General features: G+C 40.0%; 1 protein-coding gene across 2 annotated transcripts in view; it reads left to right on the top strand.

Annotated features, from left to right (window-relative positions):
• The window catches only part of mcf2 (MCF.2 cell line derived transforming sequence), an 80,190-nt gene that overhangs the window by 648 nt on the left and 63,309 nt on the right, over positions 1-16,233 (top strand). The gene's annotated exons all lie outside the window — the stretch shown is intronic.

The raw sequence follows: 16,233 nt of genomic DNA, 5'->3' as shown, positions 1-16,233 counted from the left end.
ATCCGTGTCAGGCTATATGCGGGTTTATTGCTGCAAATAATTCTTTATGTGCTTAATTTCTGATTTCCTGAACTGCTTTCTGGAAATCTGTGATTCCAACAGTTATTGGGTTTCTAAAACAATAACATTCAGTAGCTGGTTGTAAGGGAGGGAAAATAAGGGGTTAACAGATGAAAAAAGTCATGATATGACATGTGTAGAGAAAAGGAAGGAGTTAATTAGACAGCAAGGAATTGGCAGTGTGGGGAAATGAGGAGGGTATAGAGAAGGGGAGGAGGTGGTTTAAGGGAGTAAAAAAGGGGTTAAATAGAGTGTCAAAAGGGGTTAATAGGTACATGAAGGGAGAGAGACAAGAAATTGTAAAAATTTGGGAGGAGGACTCCATCATTATGATTGCAGGCGAATCTTTAACAGTCCTCCCCTCCTTTGTGTGATATATATATAACATAGTAATATGTAATTGTACTTTACAGTTCCCATATCAATTAAATGTGTGAAGTAATTAGCTAGATTATAGTTATTGTGAAGCTCTCCAAAAAAGAAACTTCCTGTGGTGTGAGTATCGCCAATGCTAGTGCTTAGTAGGGTATTTTAAGGCTGTTCTGGAGGCCTGCTAGTGTGGATGTGGCCCTCTACATCCACAAGGAGGTTTTTGGCCCCCAGTTTGCCCAAGGGCTATGTCTCTATAGAGCTCTCTGTATGACATCATGATTTGAATCTAATCTGGCGCTGGTGCAGAATGACAAACAAACATCCCACTGCAGGTTAAAGAGATACTGACATTAGAATTTTTTTTTACTACTATCATAACATTGGCTTTGCATGCTATCTATAATTTTGTCTTAAAATATTTGCACCATACTTCTATATTATCTATCTGATCCCCATGTTCCTCTATGAGGGGCAGCCATATTTATGCTGCAGGAGTCGGTTAGCATTAGAAGCTATAACTGACAGTCAGGTTGGCAAAACAGTCAGGTTTAGGAACATCAAGTAACAATTACTTACAAAAGCAGCCCTATCAGTGAAAAATGATCAACATGACCTATAGGGAACTTTTAATGTACAGTAATATTTTCAAGAGTAGTTTTTGTGTCACTAGTGCTGGGCCATATAATGTCTCCCTAGCAATGTCTGAAGTTATATGTTTGTCCATGCTGAATACAGAGAACAATTGCTGCCTCTTAAGGTGCCCATACACAGGCCAATTCTAGCTGCCAATATCGGTCCTTTAGACAGATTTGGCAGCTTATCTGCCCGTGTATGGGCACAAATGAAGGCCCATACGCAGGGTTCAAATTTTCTGTCGATTCGAATCGATGGTGCCTATACCTGCCATTCTAATTCACAGAAGGTCAAAACTGCCTGCCCGGTTTTCCCAATTCAGAAAACCAGGCAGGATTCTCCAAGATTGGTGCATCAGTTGGCCAGTCTCCCCACCTTCCTGCATGGAGTTTCCGTGCAGGAGAGGCGGCTACACTAATTGGGCTGTTTGAGCCCCTATGTACTTAAATGCCAGGCAGGGGCGGGCCCTAGGCAACTTGGTCGGCCACCAAGCCCCCCCTCCCGTGTGCTTGTCATTAGCGGTGGGGGCAATGACTAAGAAAAAGGACTAGGCAGGAGAGGATCCTGCCTGGTGCCCCCTAATCGATGCGCCCTAGGCAGCTGCCTCTTCTGCCTACCCCCCGTTTTGGCCCTGATGCCAGGGCCCATTTTTAATCCCATTCCAGGCTTGGGGACACCAAATAAAGTTGCTGGGCTTTGCTGATTTCATTCAGAGCAACCAGTGCAGCCAGCTTATTTTAATGTGTATGTATGAAGCATCCCTTTATCTGATCATAGGGCAGTGATCCCTAACAAGTGGCTCGGGAGCAACATGTTACTCACCATGTTACTCCGCAGTCTTCTGCGATATCGGTCACCTCGCCGACTTGCAATACACGCACCCAAAAGCTTTACTTGGCACCCCCAGGAACTGTTTGCATGCTTGTATTGCTCCCCCACTCTTTTTTACATTTAAATTCGGCTCACAGGTAAAAAGGGTTGGGGATCCATAGCATAGGGAAATGCCTAATTGCTTACCTTGACTCTGGAATCCTACATAAACATTTAGAAAATGGAATATGAAGTGCTTGTAAATATTGATCTGAATGATTAATGCTAAAATACAATACACATGCAGTGAATTATGCGCTAAGGTTCATGGCACATGGAGTTTAGTTTAAGCAGTGTTCTTCAGCCAGCAGAGAAGCACCACTGGCAAAGCTCCTTGCCTGGGTTTGGGGGGAATATGCTTCATGTGTCATGAATCTATTACTGAGCTTATATAAAGTAAATAGCTTGCAAAGATACAGCTAGCAGCAATATAATGACTTAGGTGTTAATGTTATTCTCAGCAACTTCCCAATATACTTTGTCTTTTATTATACAATAATCAGTTTTGGGTGGAGGCCCCATTGGGAGGGAGAAGCATGACAAATGATGTAATATAATTAACATGTTGTCAAAATATGTACCATCTTGTTGCCATCAAATCCATTCCCTGTGTGTGGCTCGGGTTGTAATTATTACTTCTGTAATAATAGATTTCTGTTTTCTTTATATATATATTTAAGCTATGTCTAGAAGTGCACGTTGTCAAGGCAGGTGAACAGATATATAGGGATAGAATAACCTAATGTCCCTTCGTACTGACCACTGCTACCACTGAAGGGGAAGTAACCAGTAGCAAGTAGTAGGGGTTTTGGTCTCTCTCCAAGGAGCAGTGGTCAAAACAGCCAGGGTCGCTTTGTCCTTATGAATCTCAGTCATTAAAGCACTAAAAGACTGCTACTTTTTGAGAGAAACTACCCTGTTCAAGCACAACTGTGGGGACTCCCCCAGTTACATGGGAGTAGGAGAAACAATAGGTTACCTGAAAGCAGTTCTAATGTGTAGCTCTGGCTCCTTCTGAAAGCTCAGACTGATGGGGGGGGGATGCACTGATGGGGTACAGCTGAAATAGACTTTGCAGGGCCACCACTATTTATGTATAGTAGGATTGACTGTCTAACATGTGACCCTCTGGCTTTTAGAGGGTACTGGGTATTGTAACAACAGATCTATAAAATGATATTTTCTGCCATCATACCCTGTTGCTTTATACCTTACTTAACTGTTGCCATGTTGCCCAAATCTAACTGCTGAATCCCACAGCCGTATCTTAGATGCTGTTATCATCACTGTTGTTGCCTGTTAGCCGAGAGGTGGCTATTTGATAGGTGATTCAGGGACAGTATTACAGAGTTACATCTTCCCCAGCCTTGTATACAAATGTGAAACTGAGTAGAATAGCAAAATATCATGGGTGGGACCAATCTAGTTCTCATTTATCAGAAATGGTATTTGCTATTGGATTGGATACAGAAGCTCAAGCCACAAGTGCATCAGTGAATGAGCCCATCAGTTCGTCAAACAAACTTCTGCACCATAAAGAACCTTAAAGAATTTTTTGTATGTCCTTAATTCTCCTATATGGCCTGTTGTTGAATCATATACAGTAAGGTCTATCACAGTGATCTTTCTAAGGAAAACCACTGCATAATGCTTGCTTGACCTTGCTTAATGCACTCCTATCTTCAGGAACCCTGAATATTTTGAAAATAAAAGTCAAATGTGGCCAATGTTTGATATTTATCGCTTTATATATTTATGGAAACATCTAGTGATAGTGAGCAGCATTCAGGAGCCAATGGCCTTACAAGCCTAGGATTTTAGTTCATAGTGTTTGTCATTTGTCATCAGCTCCCTGGGAGATAAGTGTTTTCCCACAATGCACCAGGGCAGCGAGTCTCTCTCTCATCAATTTTTTATTTTGTCTTTTGTGCGTGTTAAGGCTCATTAAAGGGAATGGTAGTAATAATGTGAGATGAGATATGGGCTGCTGAATGTATAGACAAGCAATACAAGAGGGCAAACAGAAAATAATTGTTATTTGGTTTCTTTTCTTATATTTTTAAAGTATGTGGAAATATCTGTGAGGCATATTTCAGACAAAGGTTAAAACCTGGTTCTTTGTCTTTTAGTGATAAAAGAATAGTTATTACCCGTTAATCATTCATACTAGGGAAAGGCTTTTCCATTGCCTGACAGTTAATGAAGTTGCTTAGTGGAACATTGGGGCTTGTGCTGCTTTCATCTGAAAATAAAGGACCGTAGCCCTCCAGCTGTGGGTAGGAGAGTCTAGTCAAACAGCATCTTGTTCTTCACTCCTGAATATTAATAATGTCAGAAATTATTTTGCCCATTTTATTGCAGGGCTTGATATCTTACAGCTATGGAATGTATTCATAAGAATGCTTGGGGCATGGAGTTTTCTGGATAAGGGATCTTTCCTTGATTTGGATCTCCATACCTTAAGTCTGCTTAAAATCATTTAAAGAGTAAATAAACCCAATAGGATTGTTTTGCCACCAATTTGGATTCATGCAGGTTAGTTACCACCAAGTACACGGTACTGTGTTATTACAGAGAAAGAGGAAATTATTTTAAGCAAATAATTCTAATTTTTCAAAAATGGACTCAATAACAAATGGTCTTCCCATAATTCTGAGCTTTCTAGATAATGGGGTTATATTATTATTTATATTATATTATAATATTATCCCAAAGATGCATAGAAGTGTACAGAAAACATTTTTTTAAATGTATTTATTGGCTGTGGGTACAAAGTAAAGCCCTTACTAGTGAAAGCCTGCAGTCTCCGAGAAGAGCATGTAACTAGGTGCTGCATCCTTAGAGCTTGGGTCCTGAGACTGGACACCTAACTTTATCTGGGTTTTAAAAAAAATATGAAGAGCAATTTAAGGTGGTTTGAATAAATACATTTAGGGGCATATTTATTATAGTGTGTAAGCCAATGTCACCAATCAGATCTTTGCTTTTGTTTTCTATGAGTAACATCACTGGTGATATTGGCTTACACTCTATAATAATGTAAAATGCCAATATACCTTAAATACAAATTATCAATGGATTTAGTAATTTTTAAATGTATTTGCTGCTGAAAGCAGTTTCTGTCTGTGGTATGTGGGCCTGTGTGACAGGGGGTCTCAGACTGCGTGGTTGTTGTATCATAGTTCCCCCTCCCCAGCGGTCTTAATTAGACTAAAAAAAACATTCTAAACATTAAAAATATTTAAAACATTCTAAACATTAAAAATGTTTTACAGCCTTAGGTGTATGCCAAAAATCCAATGGGTTCATTAGTTTGTAGGAGGTGATACCAAAAGTGTTGACCATAAATGGCATTTGATAGTTTCACTATGAGTTGCTGTTACAGAACCCATCACATCACTTGGTCTGACATTCAGAAATGCAAAGTGAAAAAGGAAAGCACACAAAAAGTGTAATTTAGACACATAGTTACAGTTAGGAATGTCAGTAGCATTACCTCTTTTTGGTGCCTCAACTGATACCTCATGCATTCCTCCACTCTGTGACTGAACTGTTGCCTTTCATCCTCTCTGGAAAATAGAGTTTACATACCTGTTCATGAGGGGGTAATTCTAAAGCTTCCTACAAGGAATGTTAACGTGTTTATTCAAAGATCTACTGCTTTTTTTCCACTGTGCCATGTCTTGTTTTATGAGCTTCACTAGCATTTGTAGTTTCAGTGGTATGGGAAAGCAGAGAATTAGTCCTGCCAAGCAGAGTCAGACGTGCCCTAATCACTTAGTCCCACCCTTCTCAAGCTGTTTTCTTACTTATATTTTCCAAGATTTATTATCAGTTCTCAGAGAACTCAGTATATTACAGGAGAACTAAAGCCTAACTAAAGAAATAGGCTAGAAATGTTGTTCATTATGTTTTGGGCTTCTGTACCAGCCCAAGGCAACCACAGCCCTTTAGCAGGGAAGATCTGTGCCTCCAAAAATGCCCCAGTAGCTCCCCATCTTCTTTTCTGCTGATTCACTGTACATGCTCTGTGCGGCTGTCAGTTACTGAGCTTAGGGACCGACAATGTATATACTTGAGTATAAGCCTAGTTTTTCAGCACTCAAAATGTACTGGAAAAGGTCACCCTCGGCTTATACTCGAGTCGGTTTGCCCCATTAGTTTGCTGTCCCACGTTTTTTTAATCTTTATGCCTGAACTGTCCCCTTCTCTCTATGCTCTACCTACAGGCATCCTTCTATAGACTCTGGCTGCAACTTTTTAATCTCCAGTTGCTTCATCTACTATCCTCACCTGTCCCATTCTGCACTAGACATTGCACTTTATATTCTATATAAACTATATATTGTTTTGAAGGATTTTAACTCTTTGTGTTTTAGCTTGGTTGCTGATTGAGCTAAGGGGGTATCATTGAGCTAAGCTTAAGGTATCATTGTTGATAAAACAATTGTTTTTGTTGAACGTCACTTACAGAGCTAGTTTACTGTTTTCCTTGTAAATAAATATTTAAAAACATACCCCACTGATGCCTCAATTAATGTAATTTTATTGGTATTTATTTTGATTACTGAAACTTAGCAGTAGCAGCTGCATTTCCTACCCTATACTCGAGTCAATACGTTTTTCCAGTTTTCTTAGGTAAAATTAGGTACCTTGGCTTATATTCGGATCGGCTTATACTCGAGTATATACAGTACTGTGTATATAGAATATACATGTAATATAAGGGCAATGTAATAGAAGGGCAACTAAGCTGGTAAAGGGTATGGAAAGTCTCAGTTATGAAGAAAGACTGGCCAAGTTGGGTCTGTTTACACTGGAGAAGAGGCGCTTAAGAGGTGACATGATAACTATGTATAAATATATAAGGGGATCATATAATAACCTCTCTAATGTTTTATTTACCAGTAGGTCCTTCCAACGGACACGAGGGCACCCACTCCGTTTAGAAGAAGGGAGGTTCCATTTAAATATTCGGAAAGGATTTTTTACAGTGAGAGCTGTGAAGTTGTGGAATTCCCTCCCCGAATCAGTCGTGCTGGCTGATACATTATATAGCTTTAAGAAGGGGCTGGATGGATTCTTAGCAAGTGAGGGAATACACGGTTATGGGAGATAGCTCTCAGTACAAGTGAGGGAATACAGGGTATGGGAGATAGCTCTTAGTACAAGTTGATCCAGGGACTGGTCCGATTGCCATCTTGGAGTCAGGAAGGAATTTTTTCCCCTCTGAGGCAAATTAGAGAGGTTTCAGATGGGGTTTTTTGCCTTCCTCTGGATCAACTTGTAGTTAGGCAGGTTAGGTATAGGCATTATGGTTGAACTTGATGGACGTATGTCTTTTTTCAACCCAACCTACTATGTTACTATGTAAGGCTGATTAGTATTTAATAAAGGTAATTGCTACATGGCAGCATCAGAAGGGGCGCTGTACCTGAAGCTGCATCTGATTATTGTTAGTTGTGTCACAATCACTATCCAACTGCATTAGGATGTTTTCTTATCCTTTTTACATGGACAAGTTATAGGCCAACCAATTCCTGTTGTCACATAGCATTTAATACATTCAAGGGAACCTCATGAAAAGTAGAAATGCAGTCAGCCTCATCTGGTACCAGTTGAAAACAGCTGGGGGGTAAAGTGTTAGCCATCCCTGGAATAAGTTATTTTAGCTGTGCTGGAAATTAGTTTCCTAATTAGGGAAGACAATAGTTAGCCCCATCCTCAAAGGCATAACTAGAAAGTCCAGGCCAAAAAGTTAGAAAGATTATCTGTTTGATGAACAACTATTGAATTAGGCCATCAATATGGATTACACTGGGCGCTGAACTCTCCGGGGCTCTCCATGAGCCATATGGTCTATGTCTGATATTGTAACCCCTCTGTCTATTGTTCATATGCACAGTTAGGCTTTGATTCCAAATATTAAGGAGCAATCTCACTACACTTATGATGTTTGCTTATCTTCACTTAAAGGGGTGGTTATAGAATTGCAAATTGTCTTAGAATATTACTCTCTACATAAGTGATCCCCAACCAGTGGCTCAGGAGTAACATGTCACCAACCCCTTGGATGTTGCTCTCATTGCCCCCAAACCAGGTAGTTATTTTTGAATTCCTGACTTCGTTCCCTCCACTGACGTTCAGAGCTGAATCATGAGATATAGAGGTAGAAACAAAAGGCATTCTACCTCCACCTGATGATTCAGCCCTAAACGCAGATTTTTTTCAGGCGCCATTCAAAATCTTTTGTCCCACCCGATCGACGAGACGACCAATATCCAATATTCAGTGCATGTATGGCCACCTTAAAGGTACTGTAACACTAAAAAATGTAAGTGTATAAGAGTGACTATAATATAATGTACTGTTGCCCTGCACTGTAGAACTGGTGCCTTTGCTTCAAAGCCTTTACTATAGTTTATCTAAACAAGCTGCTGTATAGCCCTGGGGGCAGCCATTCAAAGCAGAAAATGCACAGGGTACGCTGCAGATAACAGATATACTCTGTAGAGTGCAATGGTGTTTTATCTGTTATATGCTATGTAACCTGTGACTTTTCTCATTTTTTCCAGCTTGAATAGCTGCCCCCATGGCTACATAGCAGCTTATTTATATAAACTATAGTAGGGTTTCTGTAGCAAAAACACCAGTTTTACCAATGCAGGGCAACAGTACATTATATTTTAAATACTTTAAGACACTTTCATTTTTTGGTGTTACTGTCCCTTTAAGAAAGGCTGGCAACGTCTGCTCTGCATCACACTAAAAATTAACTCAAAGGTGAACAACTCTTTTAATGTTTATGATTTTCTATGCTCTTTGCCACTGGAATGAGTTTGAATGCACCTGAAAGAAAGATGCATTTATCATTTTATCTGCCAAACTTGGGGGCTAAAAATATAAGATATAGGAATGAGTTTGCCAAATTCCTATGTCCAATATAATGGGCAAGGATTTTCATGTGTGTGTATATAAGCTGTATCACAATGAAATATCACAGACGTGGTTGTCCTTAAACTTTGAAAAACATTGTCCAAATGTTTATTCTCTCCTGTCTCCCAGTTTAGCCCTGTCCTGAATGATTAGTCATTATTAGTGATGGCGTAAAACTTGAGAAACGTGGGTGCCGTGCGTTTTTTTTTGCAGCGCACAACTTTTTTCGACATACAACTTTTTTTTACCCGACTGCTGCCTTTTTTGACATGACCGTTCCTATTTTGACACGAACGTACTTATTTTGACACGGTGTCTTTTTTGGGACGACCACACTTTTTGATGTGGCCCCACCCATTATTGACACAATTGCGCCTATTTTGGCATGGCCATGCCTTTTTTGAAGTTTTGCAACACGATATGCGGAAATTTGCTACAAAACCATGCCTGGTGGAAAAATTTGGTCACCACTAGCCATTATGGATATACCAATCCTGGATTTAGTCTGGGAATTCTGTCTTTGGAAGCACAGAGCAAATATATGTAGAACTCAGTTAACACCCAGCTTTTCTCCTTGTACACACAAGCTAATAATAGTCTAGCCATGTCTAATTTTATCACAAAAACACATTCTCTCTGTACTTAGATCTGAAGATATGATTCTGCTTTAAAGATTAGCATTGCTTATAACCAGTAATATATTTTACCATTGCAAACTGAACAATACCCAGTGGAGTTAATAACTTAAAATTGTACAATGTTGAAAAATGGGGCAGAGAGCTGTTCTGTTTTGGGTTTTTTAGTAATTTACTTACTATAGATAATCACTACCATTACTATTGCAAAGAGTTTCCTCTAACAGTGATTTGTTTGCTCATGTGTTTTACAGGTCTGTAGACCAGAAGTATTAAAAATCTAGGTGCGCCATGTATGTAAGGGCCCTTCTGGTGGGAGGTTATGCCAGTTACATTAGAAAGAAGTAACTTGTGTCTAGGCTATTATTTGCAGTAAAATAAAATAAGCTACTTTGGTTTTACATAACCTGAGTGTGGGATTCATACACTGCCTATTACTTCTTCCTAGGGTCATGGGGTTTTCAAGTTACTAGCATGCTACATTGCACCAGTGCAACCAACCACCAGTTTAAAAAATGAAAGCATTATGCAATTCACTGGTATTTGTAGTGGGACTGGTGCAAATTAGCACCACTGTTAGTAAATTAACCCTTTGTTCTCTCATTGTTATAGAATATACAATTTCCATTTTTGTGTTGTCATTTAGTTAAGTTTGTGCAGGGCTCCTTTGACCATTTATAAAATGGCAGGTGATATAAAAACTGTAATACACAATTTCTTGTGTATTTAATCATTTGTGGAGTTGCCAAAGCAGTATGTGGGTCAAACATTTAATGCTTTAAAAACAGAGCCAGTAACCATTTATTTCCTATAAGGAGAAAGGATATGCACAATAGGTAGGCATTTCCTAGAATTAATAAGTTAATTGTGCCTTCTTGACCTTTGAATGATCTTATGGTACCTTAAGAGTAATGGCACACTGGGTGATTTCTAGTTTTGTTGCCCCAATGATTTCAGTGTGTTTAGCAAGGCTGGAGGCGTGGTACCAAATGCCCTGTCTTTTGGCATTTCTCTAAAAAGAAATGTCTTTCTTCTCTCATGTAAATTTTCTTTTTCTTCCTCAAGATATCATGGTCTCCACCATCAGCAAATATGAGCTGGAAAACACACCCATCAACTTTGCAAGACAGATAATTGCAGTTTTGATTTACAGTGTAAATATGTGAAGGGAGGGTTCTGGTCAGAACTGTATAACTAGAGAGTGTTGCTTTCCTGCTAGTGCCTAACACATTGCTTGGTAGAACCCTACAGAGATACCCTGTCCTGTATGTTCATCACTTACTAAGACCTCTCACTTTCAAACGCCTTCAAAATAATATCTACTTAGAGGTGCATATAATAAATGTCTCAAAACGGGCGCAAAAATTCAATGCGAAAAAAATTGCTGCATGTCGCGCGCAACAAAAAAGTCTCACAGGGCAAAAAAGTCGACACATTCTAATCCACTATTGGCTTCTACAGTTCAACCCCACCAAGAACCTGACAGAGGGCCAAGTATTGATTACATTTAAGCTGGTATAAGACTTGGCAAGATTCTTTTTTCTGTCTTTCTCAACACTCCAACTTGAAATATGATACTGGTTGCTCTGAATTATTATACTGCATTTCAGGAACAAATGAAAATCTCCTTATATGTTGCCAGTTACAGATTTATTAGTACAAAGTCAGCAAGAGTTTACTTCATACCTTCCAACTGTCCCAATTTTCGCAGGACAGTCCCTCTTTTGACAGCTCAACCCGCAGTCCTGGATTCTTACTGAAAAGTCTCTCATTACTCTTTGATCTCCTGCACTGAAGCTAAAAAAGATACAAATTTAATTAAAAGAAGCTTTTGGCAGAGAGCCCAGAAAGTTGACAAGTTATACCTGCACTTAGATACATTGTTTCACTAATTCAATTAAAAGTAGCTTTTGGCAGAGAGCCCAGAAATCTTAAGGGCTCTGGCACACGGGGAGATTAGTCGCCCGCGGCAAAACTCCCTGTTCGCGGGCGACTAATCGCGCCGCCGCGTCTGCCATCCCACCGGCGACTTACACGTTCGCCGGTGGGATAGCAGGGGGAAGGCAACTCGGGGAGATTAGTCATCCGCGAACAGGGAGTTTTGCCGCGGGCGACTAATCTCCCGTGTGCCAGAGCCCTAATGAGCGTCACCTGCACTTTTATTTAAATAAGTGGGCTTTTGGCAGAGAGCACATAAAGTTAAAAAGCCCCCCCTGCACTGAGATACAATTGTAACTAAAAAGCTAAACAGGTCTCTTGGGGGAACTGAGACTTGCAGCTTAAAGGGCAATTTCACCCTTTTCAGCAAAACTGTAATAACACATAAAACAAGACCCCCCAAACTCCCAGAAATGTGTTCAAACTTTAAATAACCTGCCAAATTTAGTCAAATGGGAGTGGTATGTAGGGGGTGTGGTAGCAAAATTGGGCAATTGGGTCAAACAATTTTCACCCCGCTTCGGGCAGCATTTCTTTTTGTCCCTCTTTTCACTTTTCAAAATGTTGGGAAGTATGTTACACAACAACATCACCATCATTCTACCCAAAAGCAGGATTTGAACTAGAGACCTTATTCCCTTTACCTTTGGCCGGCATGTCGGTCTGAGTTATTATATTATATTATATTATATATTTATACATATATTAACCTTTTCTTGTAATGTTTTCAATAAAAAAACATAAAAACCCTTTGGGCACAAGAAGCATGGGTATCTGCTTGTGATATGACTACAGCCCAAAGCAACAGCTGCCTGGCAACTTGGCATCACTACGGAATGGTATTTACTTATTGTGTGCCATTATAGGCATTAGCTAAATCATCATCAAGCGGTCTGGGTACTATGATATTTAGGCTTTGGATTTGGTTCGGCCAGGCAAAATAATGAAAATGATTTGTATTCAGTAACATTTTTATTGGTGAAAGGTAGAGGGCAATAGGCCACTCAAGCATGGGGCATATCTTACTGGTGTTTTACAGCCAGTACAGGTAACATAGTAAGTAACATAGTAAGTTAAGTTAAAAAAAAAAACATCCATCAACCCCCTCCTCCCACAAATCTATGCCCCTTTTAATACAGGTGTGCCCCATGCCACCTTCCAATAGGTTTCCTGAGATATTTTGGGAAGAAAAAAGTGGTGCTTGGAGCTGGGCTTGTCTTATTCCACTCAATGGGAACTGATAGTGATTTTTTTTTACTTTTCTGCTTAGCTTAAGTTGTGGAGTAGAAGGTTTTTTTCTCAAGGGCTTCTTACTGCATTTTCTTGTGAGCATGTATAAATATTTAAAGTGTTGAAGCCTGGATTCTATTTGTCTTCTCTGACATATTTTCCATGTCTTTCCTCACAGTATGACTAGTCCTATGTGCAGATGGAATTTCCTATTGTTTGTGTTTATTCTTTATCTCTTGTTAGTTAAAGTTCATCCTAGTTAAACACTGGCCTTTTCCCCCATGGAACTAAAGCCCTGCTCCTTCTCACTACATGTACTATTAAAACAGTGTTGCAGTCAGACATCTTCCAATTGCAACTCAGGGCCTGATTAATAATGGTTGGTAAATTTTACTGCTCCAGTGTTTGACTGCTTAGAACAGTTTCAACCAGGTATCGAATTTGATAAATGTGTCAATTCAGTTAAAAATTTTTGACCTTCAGGGAAATGTTAAGGATCCAACAGTCCGATATTTCATAAATCAGTTCTCAGTTTCTCACAATACTTTTCATACAGTGGTGTAACAATGTCGGCATGCACCTACCCAGGCCTCCTTCTATCCACCCTCCCTCCACCTGCCCGGCTGCTTGTGTCCTCCACTCCCCCGAGTGCTTGGGCCGGACATTTACAATTATTTATTTTACTATGCAAAATATTAATATGTTTTACTATCACTTTAAGGCTAATTTACATATGAAATTCAATCGTTTTTCAGAAAGATATTCCAATTCAGCTGAATGAACTCAAATATATTTCCATTGAATCCTGTTAATCTCTCCTATCAAAAAGACTGTGATAAATGCCCATATGTAACTAAGGCCTTAGTCCTAAAAATACAATGCAATATGTACTTTCTCATGGGTAGCTGCTTTGTAATATGCAAGATAAGTCAAATGATTTCTTACAGGCTGAAAGGTCACTTTACAGAGGTGTCTACAATAGAACAGTCAAAAGGCAAAAGACACAATTTTTAAAAAGAATTTTTTGAATCTGAGTGATCACCAAGCACTAGGGGGTTATATAATAAAAGCTGCAAAGTTTGCTAGAGGTCTTGTCACCTGTAGTAACCAATCAGCAGGTAGCAGTTACTAGTCCTCCAGGGAAACATATTATTGGTTACAGGACCTGAGCAAACGTTTTGCCTTTTACCACATATAGGGGTATGGTCAGGAAAATCACAAAGTTTGTACCAGTAACCCATAACAAATAATCTACAGCCAGGGCCTGAACTAGGGGTAGGCAGAAGAGGCACTTGTCTAGGGCTCAATGGTTGGAGGGTAGCACTAGGTAACTACTTCTTCTATGTGCCTACCCCTTGTCTAGGCCCTTGATCACTACTCGCTGTACCTGGTCCTTTTACTGCCTCGACTCTCCACACTGCCCAACATCATCACCATGCAGCATGGCTGTGTTGCCTAGGGCAGCGTTTTTCAACCGCTGTTCCGCGGCACACTAGTGTGCCGCGAGATGTTGCCTGGTGTGCCGTAGGCAGGGCCGCAATTTTTACTTTAAAAAAAAAATCCGGGCCCTGTCATTGGTTGCGCCCCGTGTGTACGGGTGACGTCAGTACGCACGGGGCGCAACGTTATAAAAGGGCCTGTGTGCGGTCGCGTGTAGGCAGAAGTGCAGAGGCGGCGCGCGTGAGGGGAAGATGCTGCTGAAGCCGCCGAAGAGTAAAATGCTGCTGGGCACCAATGTATTAGAGGGGGCCACGGGGCACACTGACTTATGGGGGCACTGCTGCTGGGCACCAATGTACTAGGGGGGCTGGCTTTTGGCACCAATGTACTGGGGGGCACTGCTGCTGGGCACCAATGTACTAGGGGGGCACTGCTCTTGGCACCAATGTACTAGGGGGGCACTGCTGCTGGGCACCAGTGTACTAGGGGGGCACTGCTGCTGGGCACAGAGTTAAATTTTTTAACATTTTCTAATGGTGGTGTGCCTCGTGATTTTTTTCATGAAACAAGTGTGCCTTTGCCCAAAAAAGGTTGAAAAACACTGGCCTAGGGTAGCATATTTTGTTCATAATATTGAAAGAAAATCTCGTAATTAAACTTATCACATTAAACTTTATTACTTTTTGGAAGTTTAGGGAAAGATCAGACAACTTGAGGCTTGCTTGCAGGTGTATGACTAAACTAGAGGGCCACACTGATATTGTATAATATCAGCAGTTTCTTATATTACCACTGATAGGCTGGTAATGCTGAATTGCAAATGATCCCAGTATCTGTTAAATTTGACCCTCCGACATAGCAAAACTACGGCTCCCAAAATACATCACTAGCATGGTTTTATGGGGTGATACCATTATTAGATAAATACATTTGTGCCTCTAGAGTAAGATTTTTTCTGGGCAAAAAATAGAGACGGCTCATATCAATGCAATTGGATATCTGGTACAGGTTAAATACTGTAATAGGGGGTCCAGATTTAAATAATCACTAAAATCAATTTAAAAATTGCACTAGCAGTATATAAAGAGAATGTGCTAACGACATGTTAATAATCCCATACAAGAGTAGATGTAGGTATACACAAGTGAATGTGCTGATAAAAGCAGGCCGGATAAAGGAATTTTCCTATGAACTCATTCTTTTGTTGACCAGTAGCTAAAATAAAATATTTGGTGTACTAATCTCATACCTGGAGTCCTACAATGATATGCAAATGTTTATACAAATACCTTTATGCTTAACAAGCTGCTCTTTATAAGAACCTATATTTAGCATTGGCTTTGAGTTTCCATCTGAGTAGCCAACTATGTGATGGCCGCTCCTACTTTACAGGTAAGAGGTTTTTTTTCAGTAATATAAATTCATTCCAAAGAATAGAGGCTTTTGTATACTACCAGTTTGAATGCGCTGATCGAGTTTAAATACAGGTATGGGATCTATTATCTAGAAAACTCAGGACCTGTAATTTAGTGCACCATTAATTAAGGCTACTTAAAAAAAAATTTAGGAGACCTGTCACCTTAAGAAATAATTGATGACTTGTGCAGAAATGCTTATATTGAGTGTTAGAATTCTGAATTACCAGCAGCTTGTATGTGGAGGTAAACCCTTGGTTCCCACAGTGGGTTGAATCAATAGCCACCACAGACTTGTGCCAAGTGGATTCCAAACCATTACTGTTTTTGACACCACTTCTATTCATTAACCAGAAGGGCCTCACTCTGAAAATGTAAGTCACATCTTGCACCTGATTCACAAAAATGCCCATGTGCAAGATTTTGATTGATCCCGTGCAACCTGGCAGGCGGGTGCAATTACGCTGATTTAATGATTGCACACTGCACTGCAATTGTTATTCAGACTTTGTCTCGTTGGTCGAAATAGAGTAACCTTTAACTCAAATAATGTAAATGACACCATTAAGTAGCAAAAATCTTAGTTGGTGACACTCTTGTTGCAGTATGTTAGCAAAACAAATGAGAAGTATTGCTGCCAGTAGCAGTTGTAGCCCCCCAGAAAAACATATCCTTGGTCCCCATTCACCATAGAAGGAATGCAG

Source organism: Xenopus tropicalis, chromosome 8 (assembly GCF_000004195.4).
Source record: "Xenopus tropicalis strain Nigerian chromosome 8, UCB_Xtro_10.0, whole genome shotgun sequence".
In the NCBI taxonomy this organism is placed as follows: Eukaryota; Metazoa; Chordata; class Amphibia; order Anura; family Pipidae; genus Xenopus; species Xenopus tropicalis.
Note: the sequence above shows the minus strand (reverse complement) of the source record. Positions and strands in the feature narration are given on the sequence as shown.